Source organism: Rattus rattus, chromosome 11, assembly GCF_011064425.1.
Source record: "Rattus rattus isolate New Zealand chromosome 11, Rrattus_CSIRO_v1, whole genome shotgun sequence".
Classification (NCBI taxonomy): Eukaryota; Metazoa; Chordata; class Mammalia; order Rodentia; family Muridae; genus Rattus; species Rattus rattus.
The window spans coordinates 21,171,178-21,188,117 of NC_046164.1; the positions used below are offsets into that span (position 1 = coordinate 21,171,178).

A 16,940-nucleotide genomic window follows, 5' to 3' on the forward strand; every position below is an offset into this window, starting at 1 on the left:
GTGTTTTGTTTTGTGCTTTTAAATTTTGCCCACTTTTATTTTCTGTCCATAAGTGTTTTGCCTGCACGTGTATCCATGTATGCATGTGTTCATTGCCTGTGGAGGCCAGGAGGGGGCACTGGGTTCTTCCTGGAACTTGAGATACAGATGGATGTCAGCCGGAGATAACTCCAGGTGCCCTAGGGCATCTTTCTGGCCTCCACACCCTTCCCTGTGCTTAGAGATTCCTTTTATCCTGGTTACATAGGGATTCTAGGACAAACTTGGAAATTTTCCTTGTTCTGGTGATGATCAGCAAAGGAAAATAGTGAACAAAGTAGGAGAACCCAATAGCTTTGGGGGAGGCATGGCTTCAGTGACAAAACCAGAAGGCACAGAAAGATGTGTCCTTCGTTAAGAGGGTTTGTGCTCTGAAGTGAACCCCACAATAGTAACCACAATTTTTGTTGGTAAGGCACCAAGGGGATTTAAGTAAAGATGGGTTTGTCCCTCTTTGTGTGTGTGTGTGTGTGTGTGTGTGTGTGTGTGTGTGTGTGTGTGTAATGCATGTATGGGCACACATATATTGAGTGTCCTAACCTTGTAGATGAAGCTGATTTACTAAACTCATGGACAATGATTGCATTTTATTTGGGGAAACTCTTGATTGTCCTAATGATGAAGACTATCAAATATGACACTATGTGAATGTAAAAAAAATTCAAAGGGATAATAAAGATGTTGAAATAATATGGATTTGCTCACCAATGGAGCACACTGGACAGCTCAGCCTGAAACAGCTTTCATATCTCATAGTTAAAAGATCTATTCCAATTCTTCCAATATTTACAATAATAAAGCAATGAACAATGTGCGAAGGTCAGCTTTCTCTTTCTCTTTTCACTGGAGAGAAACTAAAATGATGATATGATGAGTAACCTCAGTTGTCAACTTGACCTGCTCTAGTATAGTGGTGAATTAGTTAAACTGCTTTGGCTCCAGGGTCACTAACACACTGCACCTACCCAAGAGCTCTCTGGATTCGAGAATGAAAGACACACACACACACACACACACACACACACACACACACACACACCAGCTAATTTTGATTTGCCTTGACTAACTCAATGTCTGGGAACTTCTAAACCTCCCTGTGGCTAGCGCACATTTCCCTCTGGTATTCCTGGTTTAACAACTTCTAAATCTATATTTTATCCTTGCTGCCCTGTTACCTTCTGGGCAGCACTCTACCCCCCAAAAAAGGGCCACATTCCCTTTCCACCTACATTGCTGGATGAATTTTCTACTGCAGCTCTTAAATCTGATCCCTCTTCCTTTGAGTCCTGACAATTCTCCATCTCTCTCTTCTCCCTCAATCCCTTGCCTGTGCAATCTAAAAGTCCCACCCCATCTCCCTGCCCAGCCATTGGCTGTATGGCAATTCTTTATTATCAATCAAAAGCATCTGGGGGCAGAGACCCTCAGGCCAAAATAAGACAAAGTATTAGAACTAATTCCCAACACTCTAGAAACATCTACAAAGAAAGCTGGAACATTAACTCAGAGATAAGGAACACTAGCTACTCTTCCAGCGGACTCAGGTTTGATTCCCAGTACCCTCATGGCAGCTCACAACGGGGGTGCTACATCCAAACTGTTCATTTACAATTACACTACTAATGTGTGATGTGAGACACATTTCTACATATCTCAAATGTGTCTTCCTCTGTAATAGAAATGGGATAAAACTTGCTTTGACCATAAAGGATACTAATCAGTGATTAAGGAGAAGGTTGATTGTCTATGGAAATACCTCTGTAGACCTCACATTAAGTTTTCTGTATGGCATATGAATATGCCCATTTACTATTATCCCTTAACACATAGAAGTTGTCCTGGGATAATTATGTTCTTCTGGGAACTCCAGGAGCAATAGGAGAAAGTAAATAATAATTCCAGTACAGTCTTGTAGTGGGAAAGGTCTCACATCACAACAAAAATAATTGAAAAAATTTCAAAATCTTCTGCAGCAAACCAGAGAAAAATATTTGTAACCTGCATCATAGGCAAAGACTTATCATCCTAATGTAAAAGAATATTTTCTGTATTGTCTTAGTCAGGGTTTTTATTCCTACACAAACATCATGACCAAGAAGCAAGTTAGGGAGGAAAGGGTTTATTCAGTTGACACATTCACATTGCTGTTCATCACCAGAGGTCAGGATTGGAACTCAAGCAGGTCAGGAAGCAGGAGCTGATACAGAGGACATGGAGGGATGTTACTTACTGGTTTGCTTCCCTGGCTTGCTCAGCTTGCTTTCTTAAAGAACCCAAGACTACCAGTCCAGGGATGGCACCACCCACAATGGACTGGGTCTCCCCCCCCCACTTGATCACTAGTTGAAAAAACACCTTGCAGCTGGGTCTCATGGAGGCAGTTCCTCAACTGAGGCTCCTTTCTCTGTGATAACTCCAGCTTGTGTTGAGTTGACACACAAAACCAGCACACACACACACACACACACACACACACACACACACACATATATATGCATATATGTATATAAAATGATTTTTAAAAAACAATAATGGAGGGGGGCTGGAGAGATGGCTCAGTGGTTAAGAGCACTGACTGCTCTTCCAGAGGTCCTGAGTTCAAATCCCAGCAACCACATGGTGGCTCACAACCATCTGTCACGAGATCTGATGCCCTCTTCTGGTGTATCTGAAGACAGCTACAATGTACTTATATAAAATAAATAAATCTTTTTTATAAAAACCAATATGGGGATGGAGAGATGTCTCAGTGTTGTCTAAGAGGACTGAATGCCCTTCTGGCCTCTATGTACACCAGGCATGGACATAGTACACAGATACTCATGCAGGAAACACATCCATATGTGTAAAGTAAATAAACATAAAAGTTAGATTAATAATGCAATAGAAAAGTGAAGAATTATAGTTCATAGAAAAGGAAATAGAAATGCTTTTAATAAATTTATATATTAGGCCACTTAAGGGAAGAGAGACTTATTTTGGCTCACAGGGAACATGATCCAAAATGATGTGGAGGACCTGGCAGCTGGAGTGACACAAGCTTGGTGACAGAAACTTGTGACTGTGGCTTATTCACATGCTGTAATGCATGCGCGCGCTCGTGCTCACACACACACACACACACACACACACACACACACACACACACACAGGTAGATGCTCAAGAGAACTTTTACCCATCTTAGTTTCCTGCACTGTTTTAAGTGCATATAGAAGTCCAACTGTTTTAGTAGTTGCTTGCTACGTCTTTTGTCTCTTCTGTTTGTGCAGGATCATATGTATGCACGCCTACATGCATGTATGACCATGATTATAGAGGCCAGAGGACAATCAGCTGTCAATCTTCAGGTGTTATCCACCTCGTTCATGTCTTTTTCTTTTCTTTTCTTTTTTAAGACAACATTTTTCTGTAACTCTGACTGTCCTGGAATACTCTGTAGACCATCAGACTGGCCTCAAACTCACGGAAATCCCCCTGCCTCCTCCTTTTGAGCACCCTGATAAAAGGTATGTGCTACCACCACCCAGTTTGGTTTTTTTGTTTTGTCTTTTCTTATTTCTTTTTCTTTTTCTCATCCACCTTATTTTTCGACAAGTGTTTCAGTTAGGGTTTTGCTGCTGTGAACAGATACCATAATCAAGGTATCTTTTAAGAACAACATTTAATTGGGGCTGGCTAACAAGTTCAGAGGTTCAGCTCATTATCATCAAGATGGGAGCTTGGCAGCATCTAGGTAGGCATGGTGCAGGAGTTGCTGAGAGTCCTACATTTTCATCTTTAGACCTCTAGGAGAAGAGTGACTTCCAGGCAGCTAGGATGATGCTCTTAAAACTGATGCACACAAAGATACACCTACTCCAACAGGGCCACACCTCCTAATAGTGCCACTCCATGGGCCAAGCATATACAACAAGACCCTCTTATTGGCCTGGAGTTTGTCAGGTAGCCTCCCGAATATGCCTGTTTCTGCCTAAACATCTTCTGCTGGGGTTACAAGCATGCGAAGTTTTTCACATGGGTTTTGTAGAATCCAGCTCAGATCTTTATGTTTGCAAGACAAACATTACTCTACCAGTTGGGTTATCAGCCCCAAATCTCTTTAAATCTGAACATCTATTCTTTCTTAACCAATGCAAAGTTGTTATCTCTAGCCTCCACCTCAACAAGACTTGTATTGTTTTAATGTTTATTTTATGCAATAAATTCAAAAGACAAACAGTTCAAAGGATACGGAAGGCACATAGCAAATTATCTTTATCCTTATACATAGTCCATACATTAATAGAGTCTTCTTCATCAGCTTCAAGGGCATACAGCAATCATGGGATGAATGCTTTCAGCTTGATTTGTTTTGGTTAAATGGTAGAAGTCTTTCCCCATTGTTTTACCAGGCAATTGTGACCATGTTTTGTGTCCTGATGTTATTCACTGTCTCCTTCCCTGAGAGGAAGTTATTGAGCAATCCCTGTTCATTGTTACAAACGCACCAACATTCTGCAGTTGCTAATGGTGGAAGACCTGCCTCCTACCGAAATAAGTTTCCCTTGCCTCATAACTCAAATCAATCAATTCCCTTACTGAGCTCTGATTTTTTTTTTCATCTGTGCTATTTCAAACGTCAGCAGTGCAAACTGTAACCATGTCCTGTGTCTTTACCTGTCTCTGTGCGTCCCTGCGTGATCATCTACTTCATTTTTAGAGTGCCTCAATGTCTTCATTTCTGGAAGTGAATGCATCTAGTTCCTATCACGGGTTCTCCATTGCACACTTGCTGAAGCACATAGTTTAGAGGCCATTTTCATCTTGGTCTGAAAATGTCTTTAGTCACCCACATTTATTGATCCTACTTTGTTAGGAAGGTGTGTTGGGCTGATGTTTATTTTCCCTGGCACTGCAATGTTAACACACACACTTTTGGATATGTGTACGGTAAGGATCACAGACTCACGGCACAGTTTTCTGATATATCCATGAAGATGGGGGACATTCCTGGCATACCCCATTTTTCCACCCAGTCGGAACCCTCCCTTATTTGCTTGAGGCATTAACTGTTTTTGGCAAAGTAGTTTTGCCTATTTGTGAACTCATATAAGTGAGACTGGGTTATATGTGGGGCAAGAGAACTGTGCCACCAGACAGAAAAACTGATAAGGTTGAGTGAGCTCAGACCCTGTTAATCTCAAAATCTCTATGCCAATGAGGCATTTAGATAGGCCCAGAGTACTCAACAAATGAGCTTCCTTTCCTGAGCATCACAAAAGGCATTTAACCCCTTGGTTAACCCTGAGTAAGGTGTATGCACTCACGCCTGCCATCAAATACAACAGTTTGAACAAACAAAGACTGAATCACCGTGGTGTTTGGGAGGGTGGCTTCCTGCAGAAGTTCTCTCTTCTAGCCCCTCAACACTCTTGACACTTGAAATCAAACTGGTTCTGCCTGTCTCAGGTCCTGCCTTCCCCTTCCTGCCTGGTGTGTGGATGCCCTGAGTAGACTGGAAACCCCATTTGGGACTCCCAGCTACTCCCAGCTACTCCCAGCTACTCCCAGCAGCACCCAGGTACACAGGAGACTGGGAAACACAGCAATCATCCCAGATTCCATGGTTTCCCACTCCTGGAAGGCAAACTGAGGGCCATCATTTATGAACTTCGTTCTCCCTGCCTCTGCTTGCTGCCTGCACTCTAGGTACCCCAGCAGCAAGGCAGGGCACAGCCTGGCAGTCATATGCTCATGTTGGACTGTTTCTGGCCTGTTCTACTATTAGTATTTTGCAGTTTCATTGTGCCCATTTTAAATGCTGGTCTGCATTTCTTCATCTCAGGCTATTAGATTTCCTCAGCACTGTCTTCTATTTTCCTAATCTCTCTCTCTCTCTCTCTCTCTCTCTCTCGCTCTCTCTTTCTCTCCTCTCTGAATTTTGAATTTTGTCTTATATTCTATTAATTTCAATGTTTCATTTCATCTCTATCACTGTAATTAACACTCTGCCCACTGTAACTTAGGGGAGGGAAGGGTTTATTTCAGTTTTTATAGTTAACAGTCTGTCACTGGAGGACGTCAGTGTAGAAACTCAACAGCAACTTGAAGCAGAAACCATGGAGAAGTCTGGATATGAACAGATATATCTTTAATCCCAGCACTCAGGATACAGAAGAGATGAATTTCTGAGTTCAAGGCCAGCTTGGTCCACACAGTGCATTTCAGGGTGGCCAGAGCTTTGGAGAGAGAGAGAGACCTTGTCTTGAGGAAGAAGAAGAGGAGGAAGAAGAAGAGGAGAAGAAACAAAAGAGGAGGAGGAAGAGACAAGAAGAAGAGGAGGAGGAGGAAAAGGAGAAGGATGAAGAGGAGAGGAGGAAGAGGAGGAAGAGGAGAGGAGGAAGAGGAGGTGGAAGAGGAGGAGGAAAAGGAGAAAGAAGAGGGGGATGAGGAGGAACAAGAGGAAGAAGAGAAGGAGGAAGAAGAGGGAGGAGGGAGGAGGAGGGGGAGGAGGAGGAGGAGGAAGAGGAGGAGGAGGAGGAGGAGGAGGAGGAGGAGGAGGAGGAGGAGGAGGAGGAGGAGGAGGAGGAGGAGGAGAAGAAGAAGAAGAAGAAGAAGAAGAAGAAGAAGAAGAAGAAGAAGAAGAAGAAGAAGAAGAAGAAGAAGAAGAAGAAGAAGAAGAAAAGAAGAAGAAGCTGCTTGGAATGTTTGATTGGCTCAGAACATGGATTCAGTTAGCTTGCTTTCTGCATCAGCTTAGGGCCATCTATCTTCCCAGAGAATGCTACCACTTACAGGCAGTGGAATGGGCCATTCTGTACCAATTAACAATCAAGACAACCCCCAACAGACAAGCCTCATCTGAGCAACTCCATCTCAGGTGACTCCAGGCTGAGTTAAGTTGACAGTTAAAGCTATCTAGGACAAATAATTTTTAAAAATCTTTTTTTCTCTTTTTCTAAATCTTCCCTTTCTTTTCTTGATGTTTCATTCCATCCTTATGGTTCCCACTGGTGCTGTGCCCCGCACCCTGCATGTTTCTGTATAATCAATCTTTAAATGTTCTTTTTAAAAAAATCCTTCTTACACACTGGTGTCTCATTGTGGTGATTCTTCATGTTGCTCTGCAGGAGTGAGTTGTTTTTTAGTGTGTGTAAGTTGTTTCACTTGTAAACATCTTTTGTGCCTTGCATTGCAGAAACACTATTGCAAATCGGTTTCTGTGTCTGCTTCTGCTGGATTCCAAGGATTTCATTGTCTTATTGTTAGAATTGGTTTATTTATTTTCAAAGACAATTGCTTTGCACATTTACAATTCTAGTTACTAATTAGAACTAATTACTAATAACTTAAAATGTATATGTGTGGGCTGGAGAGATGGCTCAGTGGTTAAGAGCACTGATTGCTCTTCCAGAGGTCCTGAGTTCAAATCCCAGCAACCACATGGTGGCTCACAACCATCTGTAATGAGATCTGGTGCCCTTTTCTGGTGTATCTGAGACAGCTACAGTGTACTCATATATAATAAATAAATAAATCATTTAAAAAGAAGTATATGTGTGTGAGTATTCTGCCTGCATGTATGTAGTGGCCCATGAGGTCAGAATAGGGTGTCAGATCCCTTGGAAGTGGATTGACAGGTGGTTGTGAGTCACCACATAGTGCTGGGAACTGAATCTGGGCAAGTGCTCCTAACTGCTGAGCCAGATCTCCAGTCCTCATCTACTTATTAAAACTAAGATACTATCTATATTTTTTAAAATAAAAATGCATTTAATGCATAAAAACATAAATCACAATTGATATTTAGCAATGTAATACTATCCCACAAACTATACAAAGTCAACTGAAAATTCAGATGGACAAAGTAGGCCAAAGTAAAGGACACAGGGGTAAGAGCAGGCAAGTAAGTGTTTAGAGGCAGTTTTCTGGGCTTTTGCCTTCTATGTTCTGAGTGAAGGCACTGCCTTAGGGTTTCTGTTGCTTTGAAGGGACACCATGATCATGTCAACTCTTATAAGAGAAAGCATATCCATGGGGCTGGCTTAGAGTTTCAGAGGTTCAGTCCATTTTCATCATGGTGAGAAGCACGGCAGGTGCAGGCCAACATGGTGCTGGAGATGGAGCTGAGAGTTCTACATCTTGATCGACAACCAGCAGAAGACTGTCACACTGAGTGTATATTGAACATATATAACCTCAAAGCCCAACTCCACTGTGACTCACCTCCTCCGGCAAGGCCACACCTACTCAAACAAGGCCATGCCTCCTAATAATGCCACTCCCTATGGCCAAGCATTCAACACAGGAGTCTATGGGAGCCGTTCCTATTCACACCACCACAGACACTGATGGCACTCTTTCATGGATCATCTTTTCAAGGATGTCTGTACAGACAACAGCTTGGAAAAAGGGTAACCTCACCCTCCAGGCAATGGCAGATCACTTTAGTGTTTAAGATAATGGATGACGGGCTAGAGAGATGGCTCAGCCGTTAAAGGCTAGGCTCACAATCAAATATATAAGATAATGGATGACTTGCTCTCTCTGCATTGAAGGGCAGGCAAGCTTACTAGGTCTGTTAGGATTTCCTAAGCTGGAGTTACTATGGGAAAAGTGGACCATTCATCTTAGACCTCAGCCATTTCAAGGCACACTGGAGACTTGAGAGCAAGAGTGATAACCTTGAACGTGAAGCACATCTGCCCCTGGGCAGTGAACAATAAAGTCCACTGCTCCGGGACTGCAAACTCATACACTGTGAAAACCAGTGGGGTAGTTCTTCAGGAAGATGGGAACCCATCCATCCACCTTCAAATCCAGCTACACTCCTGACTCTAGGGCCATTGCAGATATGGCTGCTAGGTCACATGAGCATTAGTAGGTGGCAGAAATGACAGAGGCTATGTCTACAGAGGCTGTTCTGACCTGTGAACATCTGAATGGTCAGTAGCCTAACAGTCCCTAAAAAAAAGCGAACCTGAGAACACCACCAGTCTGGTGCTAGATGGCCTGGACAGGGAGCTAGCCTCAGATGACCACTACTCCAATGCCAGGCAGCCCTGGACAGGCTCCCAGGACAGGAAGCAAGCCAGAGACTAAAACAACCTCACCTGGGGCCATGGGCTCCAGGCAGAAGTGAGCCCAAGACAGACAGACACTCGGGTGGTCCAGTAGAGGAGTGAGTCTGAACAGCACCGTGGGGCACAGACAGAGAGTTTGCCTGAAATAAATATCAATCTGGTGCACCCCAGGTCTTGGGAATGAGGGAGGGGGCAGACCATGCTCAAGATGACCCCACCTGGTATTGTAATGCGTACATGAGACAGAGCACTCCAGAAATTACCCCAGAGTCTCTGGGAGCCACTAAGAGGATCAAGTAAGTGGTGGAGAAATGGAGGAGAAAGAAACAAAAGGATGTGAGCACAGTGAAGAGAGGCAGAACTGGAGACTATAGGGTAGTGAGGAACAGCCTGATGTGAGTAGCCAGTGATGCCACCTGGGACCATGGTGGGGTCTTGGCCTGTACTGACACTGGGAGCCACATCTGGGTCTGTGGATCTGCAGCAGCAGAGATCTGTTACCACCGAAGGTCAGGCAGGTCAGAAAGTCCTGGTCTGGGCTGCCACTGGGGACATGTTGATATCTGAGGGCTGTGCAGAACTGGACCCATCCCTCACCCGGGGCATTGTGGGGAGGCTGGCCCCAGAGGCAGGAGAGCAGGAGAACCAGTCACAGTGATTGGGAGATCAGGTCCCATACATTGTTGGAGTTGTGGGTTAGCCAGCCCCAAGGATGCAAGCATGGAAGAACTGAGCCTACCACCCATCTCCCTGTGGTAGCATGGATGAGAGATAACCCCCTCACCCCTTGTCCCTCATCACCTGTGGCAGGCAGGAGACCTGGCCCTGGGGTCACAAGAGCAAAAGAGCTGGCCCTGCCCTCTATCAGATGAAACACTCAGAAGAGCAGGCCCTGCACCTCAGCTGGACAACACAGTAGAACTGGCCCTAGATGTGGGGAGTGTGGGTTAGCTGGTCTGGAGGTCATGAGTGTGGGAGAGCCGGCCCAGTTTCTTGTCTGCTGTGTGGTGTGTTGTCAAGGGAGAGATCCCCTCTCCTCTCTTTTGCCCTTGCCACCAGAGGTGGGCGGGAGAGCTGGCCACGATGGGGTTATGAGTATAGGAGAGTTGTCCCTTCCCTTGACCTGGTTCAGTGCTCAGGGAAGCAGGCCCTGTGCTTCATCTGGGCAGCACAGTGAAACTGACCCTGGTGGTGGGGGAGAGCTGGTCCTGCCTCTTGTCTGCCATGTTGCAGTGTCCTCTACCCTGGTCCCTTGGACCTAGGGCAGGTGGTAGAGCTGGCACTAGGGTCATGAGACAAGAGAGCTAGTCCTGTTCCTCAACTGCTGCGCACTCAGAAGAGCAGGCCCTGTACCTTGCCTGGGCAGCATATAGAGCTGGCCCTGGATGTGGACTTGCTGATGAGACAGCCACAAAGGAGAGCTGACTTTGCCTCTTGTCTGCCGGTCGGTGGTGCAGTTGAGGGAGAAACACTCTTTTCACCTCCCTTATCCAGATTGGAAAGCTGGCCCCAGGGTCACGAGAGTGGGAGAACTGGCCATGTCCCTCATGGCTGCAGTATTCAGGAGAACAGGCCCTGCATCTCACCTGGGCAGCAGGTCCTGGTTGCAGGGGTTTCTGGTAAGCCAGCCCCAAGGGCATGAGAGCATGAGAGCCAGTAGGCTGACCATCTCTGATTCCTCTCAGGTCTGGATCTATGGCTTTCAATTGGTCCACCCCAACACCTACTCCATCAGTGAATTGCTGGAATGCATGAAGGGGCTGGTTTTACAGATGCAAAACTACAGTATCTCCATGACACAGTGCAACAACAAGACATCTGAGAGGAGCCCCAATGAAGTTCCGGTATCTATAGAGTAGCGGAAGCCAGAGGCTTCATACCACACCAATGAGTCATTGCAGAACATCTGCAAGCAAAGAAATGTGAACAAAAGGACATACTGTGGGACACACTGTGGTATACTACAGCTTCCACAACAAGATTTTTTTCCCCCTCTGGACTGGAAGAGCTTGAAGGGGCTTGAGACACCATATGAACAACAATGCCAACCAACCAGAGCTTCCAGGGACTAAGCCACTACCCAAAGACTATACATGGACTGACCCTGGGCTCCAACCTCATAGGTAGCAATGAATAGCCTAGTAAAGGCACCAGTGGCAGGGGAAGCCCTTGGCCCTGCCAAGACTGAACCCCCAGTGAATGTGATTGTTGGGAGGAGGGTGGTAATGGGGGGAGGATGGGGAAGGGAAAACACATAGAAGGGGAGGGGGAAGGGTTAAGGGGATGTTGGCCCGGAAACTGGGAAGGGGAATAACAATCAAAATGTAAATAAGAAATACTCAAGTGAATAAAGATAAAAAATAAAAAAATAAAAAATAAAAAATAAAGATTTTTTTTCTCTGTTGAGGGAAAGGTTTCATGGGTGGGTACAAAGGGAGGGGGAAATGAGTGGGATTGGGGTGCACAATGTGAAGTTCAAAAAGAACCAATAAAAAGTTTGAAAATCTTTAAAAAAAAAAGAAACAGCTATACCACTCTTGGGCATATACTCAAAGAACACTTCATCCTGTCACAGACACTTGCTCAATCATATTCGTTGCTGCTCTATTCATAATAGTCAGAAATTGCTAATAATTTAGCCGTTCCTCAACAGATGAATAGAAAAAAAATGTGGTTCATTCACACAATGAGCTGTTAAAAAAATGGTATTTGCAGGGAAATAAATGGAAACAGGAGGTAGTTCCTGACCCAGAAAGAATATGATGTATTCATGTATATGAGGATGTTAGTTCTTTTTTTTTTTTTTTTTTTTTGGTTCTTTTTTTCAGAGCTGGGGACCGAACCCAGGGCCTTGCGCTTCCTAGGCAAGCGCTCTACCACTGAGCTAAATCCCCAACCCCGAGGATGTTAGTTCTTAAATCAATGATAACCAAGTTATGATCCCTAGAACCACAGAGGTTACGGTTAGATTAAGGTATAAAGGAGGGACAGATCTCCCTAAGAATGGGAAATAAAATAGAATAGAAAGTCATGGATGGATGGATGGATGGATGGATGGATGGATGGATAGATGGATGAACATTGGAACAAGAGGCTCAAATGGGGAGACAAGAGGAGAGAAGAGGAAGGAATCTTACTACAGTAGAAGCTTTATAAAATATATACATATATAAAGGGGACCTAAATGAAATCATCAAATACTGGGGAGACAGAGCCCCAACTGGAGAACCCCTATGACTAAATGAAGCTTCCAATTCCCTGACTTGGTTACACCTAATTGAGTTGTTGGCCAAAGGGTTCCCATGGGAACCCCCAAACAACCCAGGCTGTTGCCTAGACTATAGGTTGTCCTCCACAATGTCTACATAAGTCAACATGGAGATGTTAAGCCAGTGCCTCACCCCCAACATGCTGACATCTATGGTACAGGAGACTACCCTGCATACTTCCAAAAGAGAAACATAAGCACCAACCTAATCGCAAACACTTTAATCTAAATGAGGTCCTGCTTGCAAGATAAACATAATCATGTAATGGTGGCACAAAACTTGTGGGAGTAACCAACAGATAACTGATTTGACTTAAGGTTCAACTTCACAAAATGGAACCCATACTCGATACTGCTTGGGCAACCAAGAACCTGATGATAGCCCAGAGACCTAGGATAAAACCAAACACTACTGTTCTAAGCAAGCAAACAAACGAACAAACAACAAAACCATACCAATGAAATGGCTCCTGATCATATTCTGCTGTCCTCATAGAGCAGCGCTTTGCTCACCAGCATCAGAGAAGCTTCCTCCTGCAGCAGATGGGAACAAATATGGAACCAACAGCCAGACATTAGGCAGAGAGTGAGAGTCCTTGGAACACTCAGCCCTAAGAGGGAGGCCTCCACCAAATCTCTCTCCTCAGGGCTCAAGGACGGGTTTGCAGAAGAGGAAACAGAAAGAATGTAAGAGCCGAAGGGGACAGAAAACACTAAGAAAACAAGGCCTTCTAAATGAAGAGGCTCGATGCATATAGGAACCCAAAGACATATGAACTCACACCGAGACCCAGGGCCTGCATGGGGCCTGCACAAGACTGCACCAGACATGGTCCTAGTGCTAAAAGAAGGAGTGGCCACATACCCTTATCTCTAGCCCAGAAGTATCTCTAATTGATAACCATTTACAAAAGAAAATGTAGTTTTTTCCAAATGAGTCTCACTGAGGAAACAAACTTCCGCATAGGTTGCAGTGCCCAGCAGTCGGTGGTCAACAGAAGACATCAATGGAGGCTCTCTGTCCCATAATATCATGTCAGGGTTGTTTGTCTTCAATTTATCTTTTTTTTTTTTAAAGATTTATTTATTCTATGTATGTGGTACACTGTTGCTTTCTTCAGACACACCAGATGAGGGCATTGGATATCATTGCAGATGGTTGTGAGCCACCATGTGGTTGCTGGGATTTGAACTCAGGACCTCGGGAAGAGCAGTCAGTGCTCTTAACCTCTGAGCCATCTCTCCAGCCCGTCTTCAATTTATCTTATTTTTATTTTATTTATATATATTTTTCTCTCTTTTTACCCTACAAGTTCTTTTGTATAGATTATGCCTTCTAGCTTGGAGGTTTTGTTTTTTTTCTGGAGCTGGGGACCGAACCCAGGGCCTTGCGCTTGCTAGGCAAGCGCTCTACCACTGAGCTAAATCCCCAACCCCTTAGCTTAGAGTTTTTATAAGATTCCTGCGTATGTGAACAAGTGGGTCTCTCCAACTGTATCTGTTTCGTGTACCTTTCCTTGGGCTCTTTTCCTTCTGGTTACTTGTTTTGCCCTATTCTGATGTATTACTTTTGGTTTTTAATCTTATTATATTTTAGTATTATCTGTTTGCTTTATAATGAAGGACAGAAAGGCGGTGAGTCTGTGTGGGAGGGGAGGTGGGGAAGAACTAAAAGTAAAGTGGGGGGAACCATAGTCAGGATATATTATGTAGTGGGAAAAAAAATCCATTTTCAATAAAAAAACAACAAAGAAGTAGCCAAGCCTCCTTCATGCAGGAATGTTTAATGTCAATGGCCCCAGGGATTAGGCCTCTAGCAACCTGAAACATTCTTTCTTAGGGTCCTTCATCCAGTTAAAGCTGGATTTTTGGGTTTGTTGCAGAAAAGAATTTCAGGATGACCCAGTGTGAAGCAGAATTAGAGTTTACTAGAGGATAGCTTAAATGTTGATCTTAAGCACAAAGATTAATTACAACAGGAAGGGCTTGGGAAAGAGTGAGACCCACCCACGCGTGGGTATCAGTTTCTCAAGGACATCCAGAATTCACTGTCTTTACAACAGCCACACGCAAGATTTTTGGTGATTTTTTTTTTTAAACTTATTATCTTTGGGGAGTTGCTTGAGGAGTTTAAAGGAGAGATTGGCAGAGTCCTGAGCTGTGTGGGCGGGGCTACGGCGGGGCGGGCTTCAGTTGGGCACTGTAGAGCAACTGGATGCATGGGTTAGGAAACATTTCTTCACTGTAAACCAAGGCTAATGATCTTATTTGTGAGAGTTCTAGAAAATATTCAGGAGAGGGGTGAGGTCATAGCCATGACACTAGGTGTAAACCTGGTTTCCTGTTATTTTAGCATTCTTAAAATTAATGCTGTCTCTGTGTCAGCGGTCTTCCCAGGGCTCGCTAGTTGTGCTGGAATGATTGGTTCTCAGCTGTGGAAGGGTTCCATTTTCTTTCCACGTTCCCATAGTTTTCTGCCTTTTCACCTACCTCTGTATTACTTGTGTGAGCTTTGGGTCCCTACACTGATATTCATCCTTCACACTCCCGGTGAACTCTCCCCCAAATCACCCTGGTTTCCCCCACTTGCACCTCCAGCCCTGGGTCTTAAGTCAGACCATCATCCCCTTTGATCTAGGATAGGGAAGGAAGTGGGTTTTCATTTCGTTTGATTAGTTCCCCCCGCCACCCCCCAGATCTTTTTCAGAAACCCGGCGGTGCTCTGGGTTTCCGCACCAGAAGGGATAGGAGAGGAGAGGTAAGAGGTACCAGAAGGGATAGGAGAGGACAGGTAAGAACAGGGAGGGAACGTAGCAAAGTATCCAAAAGAGTCTTAGGGAGACAGTGGCAAACAATACAGCCCAGACCCCTCAGCTTCCTGGGTCTGCAGCCCAGAAATCTTCCAGCCTGGTGTAGTATTAGCTTGTTCCTTATACCCCTATCCCTGGAGATCTACACCTCCTCTTACACCCCTACCTTGAGGGGACCCCACCTCTCTGCCCTCCAGGTTCCCATGGATCACAAGGGATACAGCTACTGCTATCTCTTCAAACCATTTTAAGCAGCTAGGGCCTTTTTTTCTTTCTTTCTTTTCTTTCTTTCTTTCTTTCTTTCTTTCTTTCTTTCTTTCTTTCTTTCTTTCTTTGGAACTCCACCACTGTGGGTTCTGTTTCCTCACACCCGAGGGACATTTAAAAGATTTTTACCTGATGGTAAGTAGATGCTTGGGTTGACTTCCTGGTCTCCCTTTAGGGAGCTAGGAGAGAAATGAGAGGCTGCCAAGATTCCAAGAAGGGAGAGCAAAGAGATCTCAGCACTGAGTGTACAAGCTGAAGTCACAGGCTCTGCCCCACGCTGGGTCCTGCTGAGTACCTAGGAACTGTCACCTCACCTGCAGCACCAGAAGGTGCCTCGTGACTCCTGTCCTCATCCTGTTGAAATAAAATCCGTTGAATAAGTGGTCCTTGACCGTTGGATGCTGCTCAGTACGGCAGTATCACTTCTGCCTAGGACTGTGAATAGGAAGGGGACTTTGACTATTCTGTGATCTTGAAGCATTAAGGAAGAATTTAGTACTGATTTGTTAAATCCTGTCACTGACTCTAAAGAGCTTTTAACATTAGATGGTAACATCAGCCGTTCTTATCAGATCTGTGTATAGTCTCCAAGGATTTAATGATGTGCAATGAAGAGCAAGCCCTTTAAAAGTTATGTGTACCAGTTCTTATTACAACTTTCCCTTCATTGTTAACATGGGAAAGTACACACATAACAAAACAGGTAAGGTGGTATACATCTGTAATGCCAGCATTTGTGAGGATCAAGAATTCAAGGCCAGCCTGGACTACAAATTGAGAATGTCGAAAAACTCAAAACAACAACAACAACAACAACAACAAAACCAGAACAAAACACTATTAAATAACTAGTAGATATCAAGAATTAGGCCAGGTGTGATGATGCACACCTTTAATCCTAGCACTCTGGAGGCAGAGGCAGAAAAATTGCTATGAATTTGAGGTCAGCCTGGTCTATATAGTGATAGGCCAGCCAGGACTATATAGTATCTCTCTCTCTCTCTGTCTGTCTCTGTCTGTCTCTCTCTGTCTCTGTCTCTGTCTCTCTGTCTCTGTCTCTGTCTCTCTCTCTCTCTCTCTCTCTCTCTGTGTGTGTGTGTGTGTGTGTGTGTGTGTGTGTGTGTTATATTAATTCTCACAGGTGAAGAGCATTTACTTCAGCTGTATCTAGCTTTCTTTGGTCAGGAGAATACAGCCCATCTTGGGATGTTATTGTTGTCTGGTTATCGCATTGTCTTTCCTAACGGTCTTCCATATTGCCAGTAGTCCTGGTCCATCTGGACTCTGGCTGGTCTGTGATGTTAGCATCTATAGATCCAGGGTCCCTTGACCAGCACACAGTGAAGAAATGTGTTGTAGACAGCCTTCTTTGGATGACTTTTTCTATTGCATAATAATTCTTATTGTGCAACAGCCTTATGGTGGGAGCTTGTTTCATGACTCAGTAATTTCCTTTAGCTTTAAGCTGAGCTGGAGGCACTCAGCCCTTCTCC

General features: G+C 44.4%; 1 non-coding gene across 1 annotated transcript; it reads left to right on the plus strand.

The window, feature by feature from the left end:
* Positions 1-8,849: 8,849 nt before the first annotated feature.
* Positions 8,850-8,981, plus strand: LOC116912997. The gene has a single exon (XR_004389560.1). It is a non-coding gene; the product is annotated as a small nucleolar RNA SNORA17 (small nucleolar RNA).
* The last annotated feature ends 7,959 nt before the right edge of the window (positions 8,982-16,940 follow it).